Raw genomic sequence first — 27,443 nt, forward strand, 5'->3', positions numbered from 1 at the left:
TCCCACAACGAGCTATCACCAGTAGAAACGTTGATGTAAATACCAATGTCTGTTTGCTGGTATAATACTCTTCCGTACCTATATGTGTACATATATTTGCGTTACATCTGAAGAGATATTGATGCAACTTACACAAAAACGTAATGTTGTGATCAATCTGTACTCGGGAAATGGGAATTTACATACTACATGTTAAAAAAGAAATCTGTTGATATTTAGACTAACAGTGTATTGATATGTAGACTATAAAGTGTATTACTCTCGGCTACATCGTTTCACAAAGCCCATAAATCTTCGAATGACAAAGATCAATGCATGCCAACGATTATACACAGAGAGCACAATGTATTCACTGCCAGAATGAATACATTCAATTATAAAATAGTAGTTAATCCAAACTGTACCTTTCTGTTATAACCTTGATAATTGATATGGTCTAAAATAACAGCCACATTTAACCGTTCTTGACATGTTGTATTCATTCATAGTTAATGTTTCGTTTCGTTCTTGTACGACAGGTTTTGAAATTTACATTAACTGCAAAACAATCGCCATTACAGTGCATGCAACATCTGTTTCATACTTCGATCATGTTTGACTACCCTGAAAACTTCAAACTTTGTATACGTATGACCTGGTTTCAGGCATTGGACTCTGTGTTGTATATGCAGTCGGTGAAGGATCCTGTGATGTTGTGGCCTGATATCAGTTCCACCCTTGCCTCTAAGGTTGAGGGAAGACCAGCATACATCTTGACCCACATGGGTCTGTCAAAGTCAACATCTGTAAAAGTGGTGTACACTGTGTTATCAGTTGCATTAAGAACTTGGATTTTGTTATTGGCGACATCCAACAAGAAACCGAGTTGTAGGTCACAGGATTGTCCAACTGTGTTTTGAGTGAGAGGGTGATCAGTGAGGAGGGTGTTATTATAGTCTACACGGAGACACAGATGCTGCTTGTGCTTTAGGCATGCAGCAAACCGTACACTCAGTCCAGTGACTTGACTCCAGCAAGCATCTACAGGGCCGTCTTATTGTCCTGTATCACTTCTTTTAAAGAGAACCTAAGGTTTACTTGATACATGTTAAGCTGACCGGGATTGTTTCGGACCATCAGAGGTCTGGTTGCCAGACATGAGTTGATTCTCTGAACCCGACATCCTGTATCAGGAGGAGTGACGGCTGGTAGGGTGTTGGTGATTGCATGTCCAGATATGTTTATAAACTGGTCTGGAAGAACAACAAGTTGCCGAGGCAGGCCGAAGAAATAAGTGCAGAATATGTTTGGTTAAAGGCCTCGGTGAGGCAGGACTTGTGGGTAGTAAAGCAAAGGTAGATAAATGGGCTATTGGAGTTGCCAGAACCAGCAGCAGCGATGGACGACTAATAAATATCCCCCTGAAAAGCAGGAGCCTATAAATCTGGTGATTTCAATAAACTGTAGAAAATAGCATATGCTAAGTGAGCCAACAAGTACACTGTTCAAGAAAAGAAACATCCATTGTTATAATATAATCAATACACGGAAATGGACAGTAACAGTTGAAGACTGACATGAGGCAGGGAAGGGAAATATAATTGAAATGTGATGGATATGCAAGAAGAAAGTATAGTGATGACGTAACCAGTATCGGGGTTAGACGATGTGACGTCACCATCAAGTGGATTGCGGGAGAATGATGTCATAGTGTAAAGAAGGGGAAGGAGTATAAACAGGATTGTACTTGCTGTTTCCCAGACTTGCGCTCGACATTAAAGAGGTCGGAAACAGTGGTCGGCTCGAAGTCAGTAAACTGTGTGTGAGTGGGGTATTCATGTCCAACTGCGGCATCTGAGGGCTAGATCGAGCAAGCGCACACACACACACACACACACACACACACACACACACACACACACACACACACACACACACACACACACACACACACACACACACACACACACACACACACACACACACACACACACACACACACACACACACACACACACACACACACACACACACACACACACACACACACACACACACACACACACACACACACACACACACACACACACACACACACACACACACACACACACACACACACACACACACACACACACACACACACACACACACACACACACACACACACACACACACACACACACACACACACACACACACACACACACACACACACACACACACACACACACACACACACACACACACACACACACACACACACACACACACACACACACACACACACACACACACACACACACACACACACACACACACACACACACACACACACACACACACACACACACACACACACACACACACACACACACACACACACACACACACACACACACACACACACACACACACACACACACACACACACACACACACACACACACACACACACACACACACACACACACACACACACACACACACACACACACACACACACACACACACACACACACACACACACACACACACACACACACACACACACACACACACACACACACACACACACACACACACACACACACACACACACACACACACACACACACACACACACACACACACACACACACACACACACACACACACACACACACACACACACACACACACACACACACACACACACACACACACACACACACACACACACACACACACACACACACACACACACACACACACACACACACACACACACACACACACACACACACGTGCATGCACATCGTCAAATGAGTGCTTAGTTACAAGTTGCAACATCTAAGATAACTGGGGCACCAGCTAGTGTGAAATTCCAATATGATTGAACAAATCACATTACGTTTTTCATACCACAAAGGCTAGATGCATTTACTAGCAACATTTGGTGAATAACACGAAATAATGTTCTAATTTTCTACTACCTACAATTAGGGAAGTCTGCAGGTTCCAGTGTGGTGGCGTTGTATACTGCAGTATCTGGCACCTTATTCGGCCTCTCTCTTGGGGAGAACGTGACTGATCTGACCATTCCTGCTGTCTTGATATTATCCCGAATATGTTTTATATTTGCTTGAACAAAGTTGACACCAGTCCTGACAAAGGGCACCTTATGTAGGGTCTCTTCCAACATGGCTCGCAAGGAGTGAGTTGATGAGCCCATCACTTGTAGGTCCTCTATCTTGTCAGCTTTACTTCTCATTTGTCTTGTGTAATCAGTGGAAGATTTAACTTTGGTCTGCAAACCTCTTGTTGACTCCAAAGCCTCCTTTGTCAGCTTAAGATTCTGAGCAGATTGTCTTTCAACATCCGATAGGAGAACTGTTCTTCGCTGCTTCAGGTCATTGCTGAGGTTGTCAAAGGTTTTGTTGATATCATCTATTGCTACCCTCTTTGACATTTCCATGTTCTCGATCTTCAGCATTAATTCTGCTTCTGCTTTGCTCAGTCTGTCTGACTTCTCCTTTATCTTGACAAAGAGGTCATCTGAGGATTTTGACCGTTCTTGGTGTGCTTCATCCACAGACACAACGTTGTGCCCCTTCCCTTTATCGTGATCTACTACAGTGCAAGACACACAGACGACCTTGTCACATTTGCGGCAGTAGAACTGTAGAGGTTGTTGGTGCTGTCTACATTGTTGTACACGACGGAAACTCTGTACAGGTCGTCCCTTCATTTCATCAAAGGTATTTATAGTGTGGGCTTTTGTCACCATATTCCTTCTGTGGGCATTCAAGCAGAGTGAACAGAGAAATACCCCACAGTTGTCACACTGGGCTACAGCTGTTTCCTTGTCAGGACAACCTGTGCATGGAAGATGGAGACCTTTCTGAATCTTGAGGTAGTCCAGAGTCTTCAGGATGACTGTCTCTTTGGGCAGAGATTTCACTCCACCAGGCAGTTTATGTCGGCATCGACACATGGGGCAGGATAGGGTTGCAGCACCTCCAGTGTAGGTTTCCAGACAGGGCTGACATATGGACTGTACACAACATGGCATACGACGGGGAATTCGTGTTGCGTCATCAAAGTGTTCTATACATATTGGACACTCTGTCAGAAGATCCTTGATCGCAGCCACTGAGACAAGATCCGACATATTTGTCTGGGAAAAGACATAATGATCATGATCATGATAAATGAACTGTTATGCATGTATCAAACAATCGTTTGACGGAACACAGGGCGACCTGTACCATTCATATGTGGATAGAAACCAGAAAATAACTAGATATTTAAAACACGTTATTAAACTACTGGTCAAACAGAAAATCTAAATTTGAAATCTATATTATTTCTAATTCAAAGGCAATTTATGAAAAGCGAAAAAAGGTCGCATGGCATTCTCGTGTCGATGTTTCTGACAACACGAAGATAGAGTATTAAACTTTGACAGGGGTCCAGGGAGGCCTATATCATTCAGGTGTTGATAACAACCAGGAAGTAACTCAGGATTCACATCAATCTAACTCACTATTCCAGCACATAACAAAATACATACCGTACGAGAAATGACAGAAGAGAGAGCTTGTACAGGAGGCGTCTCTATGTGCATGTACACAGACAGGACTCGAACAACGCCTTTTCCGTACACGCGCAGTAGCTACTTTCGTTTTAAGGACAACCTGTGATGTGTAATTCATATGGGGTGTTAAGTCTCATACAATAGAAAGGTAGGTCATCTGTAAACAGTGAATGTAAGTTGAGCACGTCGTGTAGGTATCAAGGGGCCACAATATCGCTTCTTACAGACGGGCAGACGTGCTGCTGTTTCAGAAAGGTGAAAATGAACTCATGTTGGCAGTGTCACGGCCAGGGACGGAATCAGGAGTTAAAAAAAGGTGTCGGAGGGGGAGGGGTTAAGGTTATACCAAGAACATCACAAACCTTGTATATAAACATATAAACCATTGTCACCTCTTCTTGAACCGCCAATTCAAAATGTTATCATTGTAGGCATTGAGCATACAAAATGTTTTGCATGTATTGGTTCGATAGCGTTCGTGCAGATGGGACGTGTGTTTCAACCCTTAATGTAAAAATTAGTCTTAATGTAAGAAATGATACATTAAGGTTTACGTGTTAACTATTGATATAAAAAATATTACATTAAGAGAAACTACCCGCAACCCTCAATGTAACAATTAGGGTTTTTTTTACATTAAGGGTTAATATCGTGCATATCGTCCCTTAAAAACAAAGTTTTATTGGAAATATAGGGTACTTTTTGCTATTTTCACGTATTTTCATTGTTTTTTCTCGGTTTCTGGTAATTATTTGTAATAGGCGAATTCTCGAATTACGATTTCTCCCGTAATTTCTGGTGTTTACATGTTATGGTGAACAGTTTGTTTATTGTAATTCCGCACAAGCGATGGTTATCTTCGGATCCTAACAAACCCAAGAGACGCAATTCTGCACAGCTACGTTCAGCGCCGTCGATGACTGGGCTGTCAGTGCCTTCTATATAAAACACGAAAGTAAGGAATGTACTGTGTCCCTGAACTCATCATTGCCATATCTCTTTGACGTCTTAATGGATGTCTCGTTAAACAGTGAACAGTCAATATGCAAGGTTTATCAACAAATCAGTTTGCAACACAAACTTCCATTCATTTTACAATGAAATGCAGTTAAAACACCGTTGTGTCGAACTAACTCTGGTCTCGAAGTAAAAGCTTGATCTCTGAATTCGTTCTTTATCCATTATAATCGGTTGTGCCGAACCTCGGATAACTCGAAGTATTGACGTAGGTCCCTTCAACTTCAGCTGGTTTTTTTTATTTTGTTTGTATTTTGTTGTGTCAGCCATCAACTGGCCGCCATGATTGTGCTTACTGTCACTTACTGTATGTATCTATATTTGTATAGCTTTTCTTCTGTCAATTAGTTGGTAAGTGTGTACATAAGAATCATTATATCAATATTGAATATGTTCCATGTGACGATAATCCTCTTTATTGTAATGGTGGTGCAGATATTGTTTCAGTCTTATGTTGGAATATACATTGATATGACATCTGTTTCATGTGAATGCTACACTACAGATAGTAACCCACGAGGGGACTGTGTGAATGCTACCCTACAGATAGTAACCCAGGAGGTGACTGTGTGTATGCTACACTACAGAGAGTAACCCACGAGGGGGCTGTGTGTATGCTACACTACAGAGAGTAACCCACGAGGGGGCTGTGTCTATGCTACACTACAGAGAGTAACCCACAAGGGGGTTGTGTGAATGCTACTCTACAGATAGTAACCCACAAGGGGGTTGTGTGAATGCTACTCTACAGACAGTAACCCACGAGGGGGCTGTGTGAATTCTACTCCACAGATAGTAACCCACGAGTGGGCTGTGTGAATGCTAACCTACAGATAGTAGCCCACGAGGGGCGTTCTTACTTTCACATGTTGGTGACATCGTCATGACAAAACATTTTCGTATCTGACAATTTTCCAGATCAACTTCACTTTCATTCATACGTGTCCTATATTCCCCATGATCGTGCATGCACTTGGAAAACATCATCTCAACACGAATGCCTCCAATTCCATCCTAAGCCGAATAAACTGAATTTGTGCCATAGCCTGCTGCATGGACTTATTGAATGTAACTTATCTTTCAACGACAGTGTATCCTATCGATGCTTGTGATACTTATTTCCCTGAATATACCAGATTCCGGAACATGGATTGTGTTCAGAGAATCAATTATGCCTATCCAGCATACTACCAAATATGGTTTATTGAAAATAATTTCAAAGCCTAAGTACGTACATATATACGACCTTGATCTTATAATGTGAACTGAGCGGTCGGGTAGCCTAGTGGTTAAAGCGTTCGCTCGTCAGGCTGAAGACCCGGGTTCGATTCCCGACATGGGTAAAATGTGTGAAGCCCATTTCTGGTGTCCCCCTGGTGGTCGAGAGTAGAGAATTTACAGATTTACCACATTTACACATTTCTTGCTTTTTATAATTTGGCGGTCACTATAAGTGAGTGTATGCCCATGTCCGTCACCATAAAGTGAGTGAATAAAAAGTAAACAAGCTAAATCAAATCAAAAGTTTTAATCAATCATTCAATTCTGCCAAAATAAATGTCGTCAATGAAATCATAATGTTAATAAAACTATAACTAAATTATGAGATGGTATTTGTAGAAACGTCATTCAATTCCTCTTTCGAAATGTTGATGTCATCAAATCTGTTTATATATCTGATATATTGAGACGAGCGGAATGATATAACAATTATAGAGAGAACATCACGGACACAAGAATCAGCAAACAATCTCTCGACATGCTAATTCTATATTATATTTGAAATAACATAACACCATTGAACGTAAGTAGGGATGAGAAATGAAACAAATCACGTTAGTATACAATATGAACTTGCTGCTTCATTGTCCTTATAGTGAAACAGACTGGACATATAGGAGACGTAAACATGCTGACCTTAATCACATACTGAGTATCTATATTCCAGCCTTTGGATACTGGTCGTGCTAAATCATTGTGGGAAGTATAAACATTTCTCGAAATTACGAGTTTTTTCCTTTGGTAAGTGTATTCCTTTTGCATTTCCATAATAGTTCTCACAACTATGTGAATGCTTGATGAATGCCGTCGTATCCCAATTGCGTGGATCGATGCTCACGATGTCAATCACTGGATTGTCCGCCCCAGACTCGATACTAACAGTGTTGAGTCATGGGGGGTAGAATAAAACATTTCTAGAAATTACGACAAGATCAAAATAGTGTTTCTCTGTGTTAAGAGGTCCCTTTGGGGTTTCAATAAAAGTTCTGACGCAAAACATATTGATTCAGGAATCGACAGAATAAACTTTTAATACGCGAGGGCACATTGATTGATATCACTATGTTATCAAAACAACAAAGCATATATTCCAAATAGTGAAAAAGCCAAGATACCAAGCGGCAACAATACCATTTATGTCATTTCAAACGTAAATCAAAAAGGTATTCCAAACAGTTGGCACATGGCTATATAGTCATAGGCAAAGTGAAAAGATTATAAAACCTGAAATCTATTTAATCACACAGATGAAATTATATTTGAAACTCCATCAAGTCATGTACCATTTTAAATTATTCACAAAAAGTATGTCAGCTAAATACACACACGATGTGAATAGCAGGTACAAAATCATTGTTATATTCCATTGAAAACACAATTGTCTGTAAGTCAACCATTGACAGCAGTAAGTCGCGGGTGATCTCCCTTTGTTTAACCATTGCAACAGTTCACAAAGCAGCATGTTTTTTACTTTGGTGAATCCCACAAAGAGCTATCTACAGTAGGAACTTTGGTATAAATACCCATGTCTGTTTGCAGGTATAGTACTGTTCTACACCTGTATATGTACGTATATTAACGTTACATTGTTACATCTTAAGAGATATTGATGCAACTTACACAAAAACATAATGTGTTGATCACTCGTAGGGAAATGAGAATTTACATACGTGTTTAAAAAGATACATGTTGATAGTAGGACTAACAGTGTATTATTCTCGGCTGCATCGCTTCACAAAGCCTGTAAATCTTCGAATGACCAAGATCAATGCATGCTTGCTCTAATCACACAGGGACCTCAAACGTATTCAGTGTTAGCATGAAAACATTCATTTATAAAATAGTACCAAATCCATACTGTACCTTTCTGTTATAACCTTTGTAAATGATATTGTCTAAACAACAGCCACAGACCTGTAATATGTTAAGAATCACATTTAACCATTCTTGACATGTGTTTGTATTCATTCATAGTTAATATTTCGTTTCGTTCTTGTGCGACAGGTTTTGAAATTTACAAAACAATCGCCATTACAGTGCATGCAACATCTGTTTCATACTTCAGTCATGTTTGACTACCCTGAAAACTTCAAACTTCGTATACGTATGACCTGGTTTCAGGCATTGGACTCTGTGTTGTACATGCAGAGTGTATTGCTGACGCTGGAGACTATTCTACCGATTGTAGTCGGTGAAGGATCCTGTGATGTTGTGGCCTGATACCAGTTCCACTCTTGCCTCTAAGGTTGAAGGACGACAAGCATACATCATGACCCACATGGGTCTGTCAAAGGCAACATCTGTAACCGTGGTGTACACTGTGTTATCAGTAGCATTAAGAACTTGGATTTTGTTATTGGCGCCATCCAACAAGAAACCCAGTTGTAGGTCATAGGATTGTCCAACTCTGTTTTGAATGAGAGGGCGATGAGTGAGGAGGGTATTGTAGAAACAAATCCGGAGACACAGCTGCTGCTTGTGCTTTGAGCATGTAACAACACGTACACTCAGTCCAGTGACTTGACTCCAGCCAGCATCTACAGGGGAGGCGGTCAGAGCTATCTCCAGTGCCGTCTTCTTGTCCGGTATCACTTCTTTTAAAGAGAACCTAAGGTTTACTTGATACATGTAAAGCTGACCGGGATAGTTTCGGACCATCAGTGGTCTGGATGCAAGACATGAGCTGATTTCTTCAATCCGACATCCTGTATCAGGAGGAGTGACGGCTGGTGAGGTGTTGGTAATTACATGTCCAGAAACGCTTATACCATCACCAGCCGTTCCTGAGTCCCATTCTAGCATAGGGCCTGTGTTAAGAGTAACATTCATAATAGATACAAATATACATACCATTGTAGTGTACAGGAATAAGTTCTCACTGTTTCCGGTTCACAATAAAGTCAAATCACTAAAACATAAATCATGATTTATAATCAAATTCATCACGCTGCGTCACGAATTTACCTGGGTACCTGGGTACCTTATGACAAAGGATAAATTTATTTTAGGTCTGGATCCTTATTATTTCAATAACGCAAACTAGTTACTGCTAAAAATATTGCACTGGAGTTATGTACTGACAAACGTCACACAGAAACTTTAGTGAGTGAGTGAATTGGGTTTAACGCCGCTTTTAACAGTATTCCAGTTATATCACGGCGTGTCAGCTTAATGTGGGAGGAAAGCCCGAAGTGATGCAGGTCTCAGACGTTTACCACTTCGGTGAAACCCACGAGCACGGGTCAAAGTCAAAGTCAAAGAAGTTTATTGTACAAAAGGCCACCGGCCCATATACAAGAAAGAGTTACGCATGTAGATACAATTATATTTGTTACACATTGGGATATACACGTTGTTTGATTAATTCATTTCTTTTGGCTAATGCATGCTTAATATTAAGAGAAAGATTTAATATATTTGATTCGTTCTTTGTCGTCAGCATAACTGCAAAGGCGTTTATCGGTGACATTGCTATTAAATAATCTTTTATATATTTCTTTCGGAGATCATTGTAAAATGGACAGACAAACACAAAATGAATTTCATTTTCTATCTCTAGATTACACAATGGACAAATTCTTTTCATTTTTTCAATGGACAGCTTTCTTCCTTCATTTACAAATAGGTCTAGCAAACCAAGTCGATATTTAATTAACTGTTTTCTTAAGTTTTCGGTAGTGAGTACTGATAAGTATATTTCTGGTTGAAGTAAAGTCTTGAAAGTTTTGTAATATTCATAACGTGAACTATGCTCTAAAGTGTAGTGCCATTCTTGGTAGAACATATTTATAGACCCATTCCGAAATTCATTAAGAAACATATTTACATTTCCAACTGACTGACATAGCCATATAAAACCAAAACCATGCAAAAATAAAAGATTTCTTTTATGCGATGTCCAAGTATTCTTTCCCATGTTATCTAAATGTAGAGGCATGTTATAAGCTTATTTGGGGAGACGTTGTTCATGCATATGAAGAATTTTAAATCAGTATTTTAAACATCTGATCTGAGAATTAATATATAATGGGTATCTACCACATTCACCATAAACCATGCAATTTGGTGTAGAAGATCCGACACAAAGAAACCTTTTACATGCTAATAAATGAACCTTCTCTAAACAGTCATAACGTTGAAATCCCCATACTTCAGAACCATACAATAAAACTGGTTGTATCTGGGTATCAAAAAGCTTGAAGAAGATATTAGGTGACATCGATCCCACTTTATGAGAAATAGACATTACACTTATTAAAGCTTTCTTTGCACGCAAGGACAAGTCAAGGGCACATTTTTTTCCAATTCATTGTGTGTGAGAACCAGATTCCTAAATATGAGTAGTGATCTACTATATTGACTAACTGACCATCGAATGACCATCTCTCTTTCGACGCTATTGGACCACCTTTTCTGAAGATCACAATTTTAGTTTTTTCTAAGTTTACTGATAATGTCCATTCTTTGGTGTACATACTTAAAATATTTAATTGCCTTTGAAGACCAACAACAGTATCTGACACTAGAATGACATCATCTGCGAAAAGAAGCATTAATATTTCTATCCAATCTGGGAACATTTGGATACCATGTTTACCACTGGCAGCTATTTCGTAATATAATTCATTAATGAAAAATAAAAATAAGATCGGACTCAAAATACAGCCTTGTCTTAGGCCCAAAGGACAATCAAAGAAATCTGTTAAACTATCCCCACAACGAACACATGATCTCACACTAGAATACATTGACTTTAGAATAGTAAACATTTTCCCACGTAAACCAGCTTTTCGTAGACATGTCCATAGCTTCAAGCGATTGACAGAATCAAAAACCTTTTTAAAATCTACAAATGCTTCTTACAGTTTATGCTTACGCCGTGACAAGGTTTTTTGAATAAGTGCATAAAGTGTAAATACATGATCTACAGTGGAATTCCCTTTTTCTGAAGCCAGCTTGAAATTCAGGAATCTTATCACGCAGGGTCGCCCATTTTTAAATTCTATTCTTAGTAAATACTTTTCCTAAAATGCTCATTAATGAAATACCTCTATAGTTATCTGGGTCACTCCTGTCTCCTTTTTTATGCAGGGGGATTATTATAGAACATGACCAATTGCTTGGGAAAACTCCATTTTCAAATAGCTTGTTAAAACATTTGCAAAGAAAAGGCATAACTTTAAACTTAGAACACTTCAACATTTCGATAACTACATCATCAGGACCAGCTGCTTTTCCCTTCTTGAGGTGATTTATCGCATCTGATATTTCGTTTTCAACAATGGGTGAATATAGCAGAACTTCATCAACGTCCGTGTAGCATTCACTAAAATAATTTTGCATATCATCAGTTGCCATAGTGAAAATTGCATCATTTGAAAAAACCTTCTTAAAATGACTAAGTCACTGCGACTTTGTTATGTCATCTGTAGCAGAAGATCTATTCTTAAGAGATCGTACTTGTTTCCAGAACGCAGAAGGGTCGTTAATAGACATTTTCAGTTTGTCTTGTCTATGTCTACGCATATCGAATTTGTATTTCCGACAGCAACTTTTATATTTATTCCTACTTTCGCAATATTTTTTTTTCTGTCAAGACTAGTACGGGTTGTTCTAAATCTTCGCAGTGCTTTGCGGGCGTTACGCCTTGCAATTCTACATCCAGTATTAAAAGTTTTAGTTTTATCCATGTTCAGTTTTAATTCTTTTCTCATACAAGCTGTTGAAGTTAGGATAATTTCAACAAAGTCATCAATTGCCCCCTCAATATTGTTATCAAGTTTACCTAGAAGTAACTGTTTAAAATATGTTATACTTTCTTGTAGTTTGCTTAGAAAGTTGTTCGAAAGTTCGTCATTCCATATTAGTTTCTTTTAGTGACACCCTCATATTTTAGTTTGGTATGTTTTTGATTCATATGAGGGAACTTACAAGTCAATTCCAAAGGGAAATGATCAGATTCTGGACGATCGCCAATATTCAACATCTTAATATAATCGAAGAAATCGGGGGAACATATAAAATAATCATTAACGCTCGCACCTTGGTTTCCACAATAGGTAAATTCTCTAAGGGTATCCCCATACACTCTCCCATTAACAATGAACAACTGAAGTGTATACAACATATCTAGCAGTATCTGACCAAATTTATTAATAACGGTGTCATGGGATTTCCGATCTCCAACACATACGTTTTCATCTTCTGGGAATGGAAACAGTTACTATGAACAAAATCGTTTGGTATATCGACTAGAGGATCGTTTTGTTTAACAGTACGAGCATTCATATCTCCACAGACTACACTGATAGAATCTTTAAGCTGCGACTGATTATCTAACATAAACTCTTCTAGATGATCGATACTGCAATTTGAGACCACATGGTTATAATACGGCGAACCAGCTGGTGGTATGTATGTACATAGCAAGTTTACGTTCTTGTCAATTGTAAGTAACACTTTTGATATGTTCAAGCACAGGAGATTATCTACATATGATTTAATTAACTTACAAAATTTACTGACGGATTGATGGACAAATACACAAATACCACCTGACAGCCTTCCGTAGTCAGATAATTTTATTGCTTGACTATAATAGATATCATAACCAACTAACCAGTTATTATCAAAACTACAGTCGACAAAAGTTTCCACAGGACATGCTATTTTAAATTGTTGTAAGTATGATATAAAATCAGCATCATCAATTTTGTTCCGAAGTCCATTAATATTCCAACTTAGAAAGGTGAATGTTTCGCTTGGACAACCAGCGTTTAACGTAACACCGGTGTTGATAGTGTTAGTATCTTGTGAAAAACTATCCGGGCCTCGGCCGATATCCTAGCTGATAGAAGCATGTGACACTGTTGTTCCATCTGTTCTTCTATGAAAAGATCGGCTTTCTCGGGTCGTGTTTGAAGTGCTAAACGTTGTTGATGATGTTTCCATGGTGCGGGGTTTTGTTACAAAACGACCGTCTTTGAAATACCCGAAAGTGTTGGTTCCCTTAAGTGCCTGAAGCTGTTGACGTTGACGTGACGTTAGGTCACTAGAAATTCCAAGTCCCCCTTCCTTGAATGTGGGTCTCGCTTTCAATGTACGAACTTTGTCGCCAGACGAATGTAGCTTAGCAATCATTGGGCGAGGGCGATTTGCATTTACACGTTTAACGCCAAGTCTGTGCGCACGTATTTGTGTCCAATGGTTGCCACGTTTTGAATTTAGCATGTTCATTGAGGACAGATAACACAGTATCTTTACATGCCATTGATTTGTCATCGCCTGCAGCTTCCGGTATTCCGTGGATGATGATATTATCACGTCTGCTATAGGACTCAAGTCTATCTAGTTCTTTATCAATTTTTTACATCTGATCAAACACAGTATCCACCTTTCCTGAAAGTGCATCAATGTCATCATACATTATATCATGGTTCTGTTTCATAGTGTTTAGATCACGATGTAATTCTGTAACAGATTCCTCCAGTTTTTCACATTTAGAACTGATAGTGTGGATGTCGTTCTTTAGTTCTTAAATTTGTATGCTTAAATCTGCTTTGACGTTTCGTATCTCAGAGTTCATGCTCCCTATTTCTGCCAGTATTTTCTCCTGTACTTCTTGGAGAGTTATTGGGCCTGGATTTGTCTCTATATCGTTAGAGCACAGTAGGAGCTGTGTTATGACTCCCACGGGAATCGCGTCACCCCCAAGGAAACACTTTTCACGTGCAGGTGAGGCAAGATTCGGTGACAAAACTAGGTCACAACTCGGGTTGGTGACGTCACATGAGACACAAAAGAATGTAGTTTCTTTCGCCGTGAAGTGATCAAACATCAGATTCAAAAATACATATTGATTACTGATCAGTAATGCGGACAACGAAAGGTCAGCAGCAAAGTGCATATAATAATGCGATACAGCATATCTGAGTTATCATGACATGTGTATGGCGTGTACCTGTCAACGTGGCTGACTTGGCGGGTCCAGTGTGGATGACAAAAGGTTCCGATTCTAGCTCTGTATGTTGCTAGATCCTTCATGTTTTGTTCATAACGTATCCACAGAGTGTTCACACATTACCAAATGTCCTTTCGAGGTTGCCAGGTTGCCTTGATTTTGATATTTAAAGCAAATTCTCGGAGACTACAGGAATGTTGGTGTGTTCTCCAAAGGGACGTAACAAACCTACAAACATATGCTGACAAACCTAGAAACATAATCGGGTTGAACCGGGATTGGAACCAACAATCATACGTTTTTGGCGTGTCCAGGGGACGCAACTCTTCACAGCGAATCGCGGCGCCTTAGACGACTGGGCCACCCGTGCCCGCCACAGAAACTTTAATGAATAAAGTATCATTAATGATACGGAACACTCATGGGGTACAACTCACATGTTATCTCCTGGTCTGGCATCCTCCTGTCCAGCTCCACCACTGAAACAAGGCATAGAACATGTCATTTCTACAAAATGTATAGGGGCGGTCGGGTATCTTAGTGCTTAAAGCGTTCGCTCGTCACGCCGAAGACCCGGGTTGATTCCAGCTGCATCAGTAAAGGTTCCTGTCTGGTGCAACAAGCCTACGTATACTCTTCAACAAGAGGGACGGTGTGGTGGCCTCGTAGTTAAAGAGTTAATTCTCCATATTAATCCCCACGTGGGTACAATGTGGGAAGCCAATTTCTGGTGTGCCTCGCCGTGATATTGCTGGATTATTGAAACACACCCTCCTCGAACGTGTCTGAAAGGACATGTTGCCCAGATAGGCGGAAGAAACAAGAGAAGAATATGTTTAGTTCAAGTCCTAGGTGAGACAGGACTTGTGGGTAGTTAAGCAAAGGTAGTTAAATGAGCTACTGGAGTTGCCAGCAGCAGCAGCGATGGACGACTAGTCTTGCGAGCAGCAATAGTGATATTAATAAATATCCCACTGATAAGGAGGAGCCTATGAATTTGGTGATTTAAATAAAATGTAAAATATAGCATATACTAATTGAGCCCAGAAATACTCTGTTCAAGAAAAGAAACATTCATTGTTATAGTATAAACCATACACGGAAATGGACAGTGGTTCGCAGTGGAAGACTAAACTAAACTAAACTTACCTTGCAATCAACTAAACGTGAAATCCCCTTGTAATCAACTGAACAATGAAAATGTGATAAGATCAAATGAAATGGATTTGAAACTAAAAGTGAAGTTGCCGTATGGTAACAATGTAAATGGGTAACTCTCTCTACTATTTCTATTCTATTCTAATTCACTATTTGGTAACTTAGAGAGAGATATCCATTTACTCCTTGCCCCTATGAATGCCAGAAGACAACTGAAATAAACTGTCTATAGCATGCGCATTTTGCGCTCATCCAGCAAGAAGCACGTGCTGCATGCCAACTTTAACGCTTTCCGCGAAGCTGTTGTGTACCCATGAATCAACCACTGTGTCCAGGAACATGACTCTTGTTCCCGGACCCTTGTTCCCGGATGCTTCAGAACATGCCCCCTTCCATGATAGACCCCAGTCTATCATCTATTTGGAACAATACGTCATCAAAACAACGCATTTGACAAACTACAAAAAACCTAACTTATTTACAACAATGACTAGTTCATGAAAACTGCATCACTATTTACAACCTTGAACAACTGGTTCTTGTTCAGTCTCGATATTCGAGAGGACAGATCTTTGTAACTGGTCTTGTCAATCTCGACCCTCCAACTTTAACATCTACAACTCTAACATGGCCATCTTTGCCTGGGTAAGTTTTCAATATCCTTCCCATTGGCCAAGTTCCTCTTGGATTATCTTGTGATACGACAATCACCACATCATCAACTTGGAAGTCTCTTGATGACGTGACCCACTTTTTCCGGACATTCAACGTTGGAAGCCACTCTCTCATCCATCTCCTCCAGATATGCCTGATGAGTTCCTGGATCCTCCGCCAACGCTTCTGGGGAGAAAAGGAAGTGGAATCTATTTCTGGAGCGAAGTCTCCACCAAGCTGCCCATGTAGAAAGTGGTTTGGTGTGAGCGGAACATCATCCTGTGTGTGGGCACTCTGATATGTGAGTGGTCTTGAATTCAACAGAGCTTCGGCCCCAGTAAAAGCAGTCATCAGTTCTTCATCGGTGACATCACTTGAGCTGAGTACAGCATAAATAGCCCGTTTAGCTGACTTGACCATCGATTCGAATATTCCTCCGAAGTGAGGAGCATTTGGAGGATTAAATCTCCATACAATGCCTCTGTTTGCCAATTTCGATTTTGTGATGTCAGAATCTAATGAAGTCACCAGCTCTTTAAGTTCTTTCACAGCTCCAACGAAATTCGTTCCGTTGTCCGATATGATCTCCTTGGGCATTCCCCTTCTGTGTGCCATGCGGAAGAGAGCATTCAAGAACGAATTTGTGTCTAGTCCAAAAGCGATCTCTAAATGTACAGCGCGTGTAGCTAGGCATGTGAACAGGCACAGGTAACGCTTTTGACGGCTTTTACCTCGACCCTGTACAGTAAGAAATGGACCAGCGAAATCCACCCCCGCTTGAACAAATGCTCTCATTGAACAAACTACTCTTACCTTTGGAAGATTACCCATGAGTTGTTGTGCTGGCTTTGCTTTTTGTTTTTTTGCACCAAGAACATGCATTTTCCCATTCACGAATTTCCTCCCTTGAGGATATTATCCAGAACTTGGAAGACAATGAAGCTAATGTGGTATTTGTTCCCATGTGGTGACACATTTCATGATGATGTTTAACTATCAACTTTGTCACCGGGCTTTTTCTGGGAAGAATAATAGGAAACCTTGCTTCCCAGGACAGGACTTCTGCAAACCTCAGTCTGCCATTTAATCTCATCACCCCTGTTTCATCCAGAAAAGGCTGTAATCCTATGAGTTTACTCTTAGGTGGTATTCTGCTGTCATGGTACAGTGCCCAATACTCTTTAGGAAATGCTTCCTTTTGATCTTCTGAAATTAGTTTTCTTTCAGCTCCTTCAATCTCTTCTAGGTCCAGTTCTTCTTTCCTTCTCATATCCTTTTGTGTCCGAGAGTTACTGAGAAACCTGTAGACCCATGCAAAGACTCTGCACAGTCTTTTCCAGTCGGAAAACCTACATGGATCCAAACGCCATGTCTGATCAACATCTTGCACCATCATTGTCACTTTCATATTTGATCCAGTTTTCCTTTCCATCTCAACTTTCTGGAAAGCATGTATCTGTTTTGGCCATTGGCTTACATCAAGTTTTAAAAACTCAGGACCTTGTAGCCATGCTTTTGTACCAAGTGTTTCAGGTTTACAACCTTTTGTAAGTATGTCACCTGTGTTCAACTTAGTTGGCACATGCATCCATTGGCTGGGTTTTGTCACTTCTTGTATAAAACCAACACGATTGGCCACAAATGGCTTAAAGCTTCTACTGTGGCTTTTTATCCACCACAACACGTTCATGCTATCAGACCAGATCCTTGCATCATAAGGTGACATTTCTAGGCCTTTTGCAATAGCAAGCAGAAGTTTCACCCCAAGAACCGCTGCCATCAACTCTAGTCGTGGGACACTGATAGCCTTCAGTGGAGCAACATGACTTTTTGCAGCTACAAGTTGACTCGCTGTCCTGTGTTCATTAACACTCACCAGATAAATGACTGCACCAAAAGCATCTTGTGATGCATCTACAAACACATGTAGGCTTGTATTTGCTATTTCTGTTCTAAATTCAATCCATCTTGGGAAATATAAAGACTTCAAATCTGCCAATTCCCTATACCATTGCAAGACCTTCTCCTCTAAATCAGGATGCAGACTGTCATCCCAACCTACACCAGACACCCAAATGTGTTGCAATATTATCTTTGCCCGAATGGTAAATGGAGCTAACAGTCCCAAAGGATCAAATATCTTAGCAATCTCCCTCAAGAAAGCTCTTTTTGACATTTGAAAGTGATCATTTTGGATGTTGTAGCAGAATTGAAACCTATCACTCTCTGCATTCCAGAGCAACCCAAGAGCTTTCACTGATGGCAGTTCAGTCATCTGAATATTAATTTCAGATAGTCTATCTGCAACTGGAATACATTCAAGGACCTTCAATGAATTGGAGACCCACTTCCTGGCGTGCATTCCAGCTGTAGTCCACAGTTCATTCACCTGATCATAAAGCTCTATTGCTTTTTCTTCGGTTTCTACCGAATCCATTGTGTCATCCATGTATGTTGATTTAGCAACTGTGTCTGCAGCCAAAGGAAGATGATTTTTGCATGCCTTAGCATGTTCCTGTGTAATATACTGTGCCAGAAATGGTGAACAATTCATTCCGAAGACTACCCGTGAAAATTCATATACATCAGGTTCTTCGTCCAGGTTCATTGATCTCCATAGAAATCTGAAGTACGGTTGATCAGCTTCAGTAATCTTGATTTGCAAGTACATTTCTGCAATGTCGCATATGATTGCGATTGGATGTTTTCTAAATCTTAACAATATTTCAACAAGATCATTTTGCATTTTCGGACCCTGGTGAACAACATCATTTAATGACACCCCATCACTCTTTGCTGATGCATCGAAAACCATCCTTACCTTCGTTGTATTTCGTTCAGGCCGGACCACTGGAAAATGAGGTAAGTACCAACATTTTTTGTTAACTTCTTTTTCAGGAACTTTTGTGATGTATCCTTTTTTCAGATACTGTGATATCACGTCCCCATATGCTTTCTGAATTGTAACATCTTTGGATAACCTTTTCTCAATTTGTTTCAGACGTTTGAAAGCACTATCATAATTACTTTCAGGAAGCTTTGACTTGTCCTTCCATGGAACATCAACAGTGTACCTCTTTGAATCATAGGTAAGTGATTCTTTTACAGCATCCACAGCCTGTTCCTCATCTCGTGTCATAAAGGGCGTGTACCCTGAAATGGTTTCAACCTCCCAGAACCTATTTACTAATGACTCAAGCTCTATTTCGTTGCTTGTTGTGTGTGAATCATGAGCAAAGAATGAGCCAGTCACATGTGAAGTATGTATTTCTGATTCGTGTACTTTACCAACACACGTCCACCCCAATGGTGTTAGCCTTGCTATAGGATCACCAGGATGACCACAAACATCTTTGAGAGAACAATGAAGTTCCAAATAGTCCATTCCAATCAATATGTCCACAATTGGTCTAGAACTCAATTTTGGAAACTCAATGTTACGCAAGTGACTCCAATCATTTGCATGTTTGTTCCAGTCAATCACTTTCATCATCCCTGTGACCTTTGTTGTAGTCAATGCTGATATGTTCATTTTCACCGATCCATCAACACTTTCTAATCCCACTTCAACAGCCATGCTATTAAAGGTTTCCTGCTTACTGTTGAGAACATTCACAGATACAGTCTGTCTTTGACCATGCACACCTAACTCTGATGCTACGTCTTCATTGATATAGGTTTGTGTGCTGGCGTCTTCCAGAAGAGCATTGACCTGTATTTTGCGAGTTCCATTTTTCAGTACAACAGGAATTGTCCTGAGCGAAGAAAAGGAATATTCCTTTCTCGTAGTAGACATTGTTGTCTGTTTGTACTCAATCCGAGTTTCTTCAGATTTGTTGCTTGTATTCAAAGCGTCCTTTGTCCGTGAGTTTACCCAATCGCTATCATGTAGTAATCTATTGTGTGTCGACCGACATCCCTCAATACCACATGGCACATTTGTGGAACATAATTTCCCAACATGACAGATTCCTAAACACCGAAAGCAAAGCTTAAGTTCTTTGGCTTTGACCCATCGTTTCTGGATATCTAAAGCTTTGAAGCTTTTACAGTTTACTATCTGATGACCCTTCTCGTGACAGAAGTGACAGAGCTGTACCTGTTTCCTGCCAAAGAAAGATCCTGACTTTTGATTGGACTTATGTTCCCTATCATTGGGCCTTTCAACGATACCCAGTTTCACCTCAGATGCTACGGTTTGAAATTCGGATTCTTTCAGAACCCATTCTCTTAATGTCTCCACCGATTCCTGACGTTGGAGTTCAAACAGCCATCTTTGGTAATTTGTTATCATTGACCCGGTCATTTTCCTCAACAACTGGGAGTACAGACACCCGTCACCCAATTCCTCATTTTTGTCAGCTTCTCTAAGACTGACAACAGTAATGTCTAAAAGTTCGGCATAATTCTCTAAGTCCTTGGCGTTGCCAGGACGAATGGGTCTGAAGTTATAAACTTCCTCCATTTTCAAAGCAATCTGCCTTCTTTTACCTCCATACTTTCTCTCAAGCCGTTCCAAAGCTACATCATAAGCTGCAGCAGTGTGACCTAGCCTTGATATGAGATTAGAAGCCTCTCCTGCAACATATTGTTTTAGTTGTAACAGCTTATACTCATTAGTGGCATTAGCTCTGTCCACGCATGCCATGAAAGCAGCTTTCCAACTTTCGTAGTCTTTAATGTTGCCATGAAACACAGGAATTGAAACCCGTTTCATCTTGCTCCACATATCAGCACCAATTTTATTGGTATGCGATGTCTTATTTCTTTCAATGAAAGATTTCATTTTGTGGTCATAGTTGCTATCTATCCGGTCATATGGCAAATGTAATTTCCCCCGTTCTATTTCAGGAGAAGCAGGTGCTTCCCTTTCTATTGTTATTCTACTCATATCTATTTCTGGTGCAACTGACTCACCATGACCAACATTCTGATGAACAGAAGGAACACACTGTTCTTCTTGAAGCTCTGCGACTTTAAGTTTCACAGGCTGGTATTTCTTTGTGTTAATTGGGCGAAATATCCTCGACATTACTGACCTTATACCAGAAGACGAGATGTCATCTGACCTGCTGCTCAAATGCAATCTTGCATTGTGTATTGCATCATCGCTATATTCTAAGACTTCATCTATTTCCTTACATGTTTTCTTGGCATTCTCGTAATCTCCATGTTGGTCGTATGCCTTGGACAGGTCATACAATAAGTCAACAGCTTTAGCCTGAAGTGAACTCACCTTATCTATCTCATCCCTCACTGCTTTCCTTGTGGGGAGATCCTCTTGGTCTATCAAACTCAGCATCTGATTCTGAGCCTTTGTCAATGCAGACTTTGCTGCCGTCTTCTGTTTCTTAAGCTGAGCTATTTTTAACTCCAGCTTATCTACATCACTAATACTTGTAGCCTTTTCAGGATTTATTATCCCACATTCAGACTTTGCTATATCAGACATGCTTGTTGCTTTGCCAGCCATTGTGAACAAACAAGCATCAAACTACACCTGAAAATCTATCCTATTTTTGAATGACGTACGTTGACCCTAAGAACTATCAACCCCAGTCACTATAACTAACTAGCCCATATTCAGAGCAACCACGCTCTGCTACCAATGGTTCGCAGTGGAAGACTAAACTAAACTAAACTTACCTTGCAATCAACTAAACGTGAAATCCCCTTGTAATCAACTGAACAATGAAAATGTGATAAGATCAAATGAAATGGATTTGAAACTAAAAGTGAAGTTGCCGTATGGTAACAATGTAAATGGGTAACTCTCTCTACTATTTCTATTCTATTCTAATTCACTATTTGGTAACTTAGAGAGAGATATCCATTTACTCCTTGCCCCTATGAATGCCAGAAGACAACTGAAATAAACTGTCTATAGCATGCGCATTTTGCGCTCATCCAGCAAGAAGCACGTGCTGCATGCCAACTTTAACGCTTTCCGCGAAGCTGTTGTGTACCCATGAATCAACCACTGTGTCCAGGAACATGACTCTTGTTCCCGGACCCTTGTTCCCGGATGCTTCAGAACAGACAGTGACAGTTGAAGATTGACATAAGACAAGGTAGGGAAATGTAATCGAAATGTGATGGATAGAGATGATAGCGAAGATACCAAGAGCAGCAAAATGCTAGGAATAGTATAGTGATGACGTAACCAATATCGGGGTGAGACTATGTGACGTCACCATAAAGTGGATTGCGGGAGAATGGTGTCGTAGCGTAAAGGGGAAGGAGTTTACACAGGATTGTACTTGCTGTTACCTAGACTTGCGCTCGACATTAAAGAGGTCGGAAACAGTGGTCGGCTCGAAGTCAGTATGCTGTGTGTGAGTGGGATATTCATGTTCAACTGTGGCACCGTATCTGAGGGAGCCAGTACTATACAATTGTCAGTGCCCCGGACTAGATCAAGCTCACACACATACCCACGTGCATGCACTGTGTAACAAGTTGCAACATCTCAGATAACTGAGGCACCAGTTAGTATGCAAATCCAATATGATTGAACCAATCACATTACGTTTTTCTTACTACAAAGGCTGGATGCACTAACTGGCAACATTTGGGTAATAAGACTTAAGATATGTTCTATATCTACTACCTACCTGAAGGGACCTCTGCAGGCTCCAGAATTAGGGCGTTACACACTGCAGTATCTGGCATGCGTTTAGGCTTCTCTGTTGGGGAGAATGTGACTGATCTGACCATTCCTGCTGCCTTGATATTATCCTGAAGATGTGTTATATTTGCTTGGACAAAGTTGACACCAGTCCTGACAAAGGGCACCTTCTGCAGCGTCTCCCCCAAGATGGCTCGCAAGGAGGCAGTTGATGACTCCATCATTTGCAGGTCCTCTATCTTGTCAGCTTTACTTCTCATTTGTCTTGTGTAATCAGTGGAAGATTTAACTCTAGTCTGCCAATCTCTTGTTGACTTCAAGGCCTCCTTTGTCAGCTTAAGATTCTGAGCAGATTTTCTTTCAACATCCGATAGGAGAACTGTTCTTCGTTGCTTCAGTTCACTGATCAAGTTGTCAAAGGTTTCGTTGATATCATCTATTGCTACCCTCTTTGACATTTCGATATTTTCTATCATCTCCATTAATTCTGCTTCTGCTTTTCCTAATTTCTCTGACTTCTCCTTCATCTTGAAAAAAATGTCATCTGAGGATTTGACCATTCTTGGTGTGCTTCATCCACAGACACAACGTTGTGCCCCTTCCCTTTATCGTGATCTACTACAGTGCAGGACACACAGACGACCTTGTCACAAGTGAGGCAGTAGAACTGTAGAGACTGTTGGTGCTGACTACACTGATGTAGACGACGGAAACTCTGTACAGGTCGGCCCTTCATCTCATCAAAGGTATTTATAGTGTGGGTCTTTGATACCGTATTCCGTTTATGAGCACTTAAACAAAGGGAACATAAAAATGTTCCACAGTTGTCACACTGGGCTACAGCTGTTTCCTTGTCAGGGCAATCTGTACATGGAAGATGGAGACCTTTCTGGATCTTGAGGTAGTCCAGAGTCTTCAGGATGACTGTCTCTTTGGGCAGAGATTTCACCCCACCAGGCAGATTATGTCCGCGTCGACACATGGGGCAGGATAGGGTTGCAGCACCTCCAGTGTAGGTTTCCAGACAGGGCTGACATATGGACTGTACACAACATGGCATACGATGGGGAATTCGTGTTGCGTCATCAAAGTGTTCTGTACATATTGGACACTCTGTCAGAAGATCCTTGATCGCAGCCACTGAGACAAGATCCGACATGTTTGTCTGGGAAAAGACATAATGATCATGATAAATACTGAAATTAAATTTCCATGTATCAAACAATCTTTGACGGGAACCAGTGTGACCTGTACCATTCAGATATTGATAGGAACCGGGATGTAACCAGATATTTTAAACAAGTTATTAAAGTACTGGTCAAACAGAAAATCTAACACATGACAAATTTATTTTATTTCTATTTCAAAGGCAATTTATGAAAAGCGAAAAAAGGTCGCATGGCATTCTCGTGTCGATGTTTCTGACAACACGAAGATAGAGTTTTAACGTTTGACGGGGTCCAAGGGAACCTATATCATTCAGGTGCTGATAACAACCAGGAAGTAACTCGAGATTTACATCAACCTAAAAATTCACTATTCCAGCACATTACAGAATCCATTGATACATTACAAGCATTGTTTAATCCCTAAACAAACATAATCTATCACAAATAGATCGATTAACGTACTTACCGTACGAGGAATGACAGAAGAGAGAGCTTGTACAGAAGGCGTCTCTATGTACATGTACACAGACAGAACTCGACCTTCGCCTTGTCCGTACACGCGCAGTAGATATTTTCGTTTTAAGGACAAGCTGTATTGTATAATTCACATGGGGTGTGCAGTCTCATACAATTGAAAAGTAGGTCGGCTGTAAACAGTGAGTGTAAGTCGAGTACGTCTTGTGGGTATCGCTGACACAAGGGGCCACAATGTCGCTTCTTAGAGACGAAGACGTGCCGCTGTTTCAGAAAGGTGAAGAAGAGCTCATGTTGCCTGTGTCACGGTCATGGGCGGATTCAGGAGTTAAAAAAGGTGGCGTATCGGGGTGGGAGGGTGGGAGGTGGGGGTGAGGGTGAGGGTGGAGGTTCTACCAAATAAATCACAAACCCTGTATATAAACAACTGTCACCTTTTCTTGAACAGCCAAATTCAACATGTTATCTTGGTAGGCAATGCACATACAAAATGTCAGATGTGATAAAGGGGTGGTTGTAACCCTGTTAATGTCTGATCCCGTTGGGTGTTCCGGCACGGGTTGCTCAGTGCTGCAATTAACTATGCAGAGTTGCCCCCCTTAGACCAGTGACATCAGGTGAGCAACATTCAGTGACGAATGACAATGTGTGCAAGTGTAGGTAGGTTGATGTTCAGTTTTAGGGCGATAATTAAAGATATATTTGCGCCGACCACAACAAATAACTATATACAAGAGCAAAGTGAGTAATGGTGATGTGATGATTAACCAGTCTGCTTCATGATCAAATATATATATATATTTTATAACCACAAGTAAACAGTATTTTAATTGTGAAAGTAAGTACTCTTTCCTTAAAAAGCAGATCAAATATGAAATGAAAACCTTTAAAATGGTTTAATCGTCTAATATATCAAATGTTACCGATACAGACACTAATAATAACCCTATGAATTAAACCATAAAATATAGTGGGGCCCAAAAGTGTAATTAGAGAAAACGTGCTGTCTTTCTCCGAAACTGCACTTCCTAAATTAAGTCTCATATGATTGTGGCCTGGGCATTCCTTTAAATCATGTTCCACTGTCTCGGGAGTATTTACATCGCAGTGAGTTCCTTGCGAGGGGACCTCTTTATCAATAACACTGAGGTAAGCATTTAACACAGTGTCCAAGACGAAGTCTAGTAATATTTATTGACTCGCGTTTCTGTCGAGAACGTATTGTGCTAGTGGAGTCAGTAAATAGAACTTACTCATGATCATATGGTCCCCGTCTTACCCTGGAGCAGCAAGAATGCGAACTCCCAAGTTCAGCGTGTACCCGCCTCCTGTAGGTGGTGAGGATTACTTTTTTCAAATGGAACCGATGTCCCCGCGGATCAAATACACAATAACACCCGTAAATCTGACATTACATACTGTTTATCGAAATTGCAAATGCAAAACATTGTCGGTGAGTCGCATTCTTTCTACACACATACAAACATAGCATCAATCATGACATCAAACACTATTTTCATGTGATTCATAAACACATGCTTTTCATATAGACCCAGTCTTTCTCAGTCACAAACTATGGGCCCTAATAAATGGGTAGAGCTAATTTAAGTCTCTCTCTCGTTATTGATTTCGTGTTAGGTCAAAGTGTTTCAGCAAGTTTATTCTAATTATGCGTCAGTGAAACCTTCGTCATTATACATGTCTCACAAAGATAGGGCTAATTTATTAAAAGCTTTACATACTAGTCCATACTAGTCCATCATCCAACATGGCAAAACATAGCGTCATCATGACATCAAACACAGTCTCTCTCAGTCACACTCTATGTGCCATAATATATAGATAAAGCTATATAAAGTCTCTCTCTCTCTCTCTCTCTCTCTGTCTCTCTCTCTCTCTCTCTCTCTCTCTTCCTCTCTCTCTCCTCCTCCCCCTCTCTCTCTCTCTCTCTCTCTCTCTCTTCCTCCCCCTCTCTCTCTCCTCCCCCTCTCTCTTCCTCCCCCTCTCTCTTCCTCCCTCTCTCTCTCTCCCCTCTCTCTTCCTCCCCCTCTCTCTCTCTGTCTCTCTCTCCTCCTCCCCCTCTCTCTCTCTGTCTCTCTCTCCTCCTCCTCCCCCTCTCTCTCTCTTTCTCTCTCCCCTCTCTTTTCCTCCCCCTCTCTCTCTCTCTCTCCTCCCCCCTCTCTCTCTCTCTCTCTCTCTCTCTCTCCTACCCCCTCTCTCTTCCTCCCCTTCTCTCTCTCCCCTCTCTCTTCCTCCCCCTCTCTCTCTGTCTCTCTCTCTCCTCCTCCTCCCACTCTCTCTCCTCTCTCTCTCTCTTCCTCCTCCCCTCTCTCTTCCTCACCCTCTCTCTCTCTCTCCTCCCCTCTCTCTCTCTCTCTCTCTCTCTCTCTCTCTCTCTCTCTCTCTCCTCCCCCTCTCTCTTCCTCCCCTCTTGTCTCACAGTCTCTCTCAGTCCACACTCTATGGGCCATAATATATAGATATAGCTGAATTAACTCTCTCTCTCCCTCCCTCCCCCCCCCCCCCCCCCCTCTCTCTCTCTCT

At 40.8% G+C, this 27,443-nt stretch overlaps 1 pseudogene; it reads right to left on the reverse strand.

Annotated features, from left to right (window-relative positions):
* Positions 1-640: 640 nt before the first annotated feature.
* LOC139455127 (uncharacterized) lies at positions 641-24,415 on the reverse strand (annotated as a pseudogene).
* Positions 24,416-27,443: the final 3,028 nt, after the last annotated feature.

This window comes from Haliotis cracherodii, unplaced genomic scaffold (genome assembly GCF_022045235.1).
Source record: "Haliotis cracherodii isolate W230 unplaced genomic scaffold, xgHalCrac1.p SCAF_11, whole genome shotgun sequence".
Classification (NCBI taxonomy): domain Eukaryota; kingdom Metazoa; phylum Mollusca; class Gastropoda; order Lepetellida; family Haliotidae; genus Haliotis; species Haliotis cracherodii.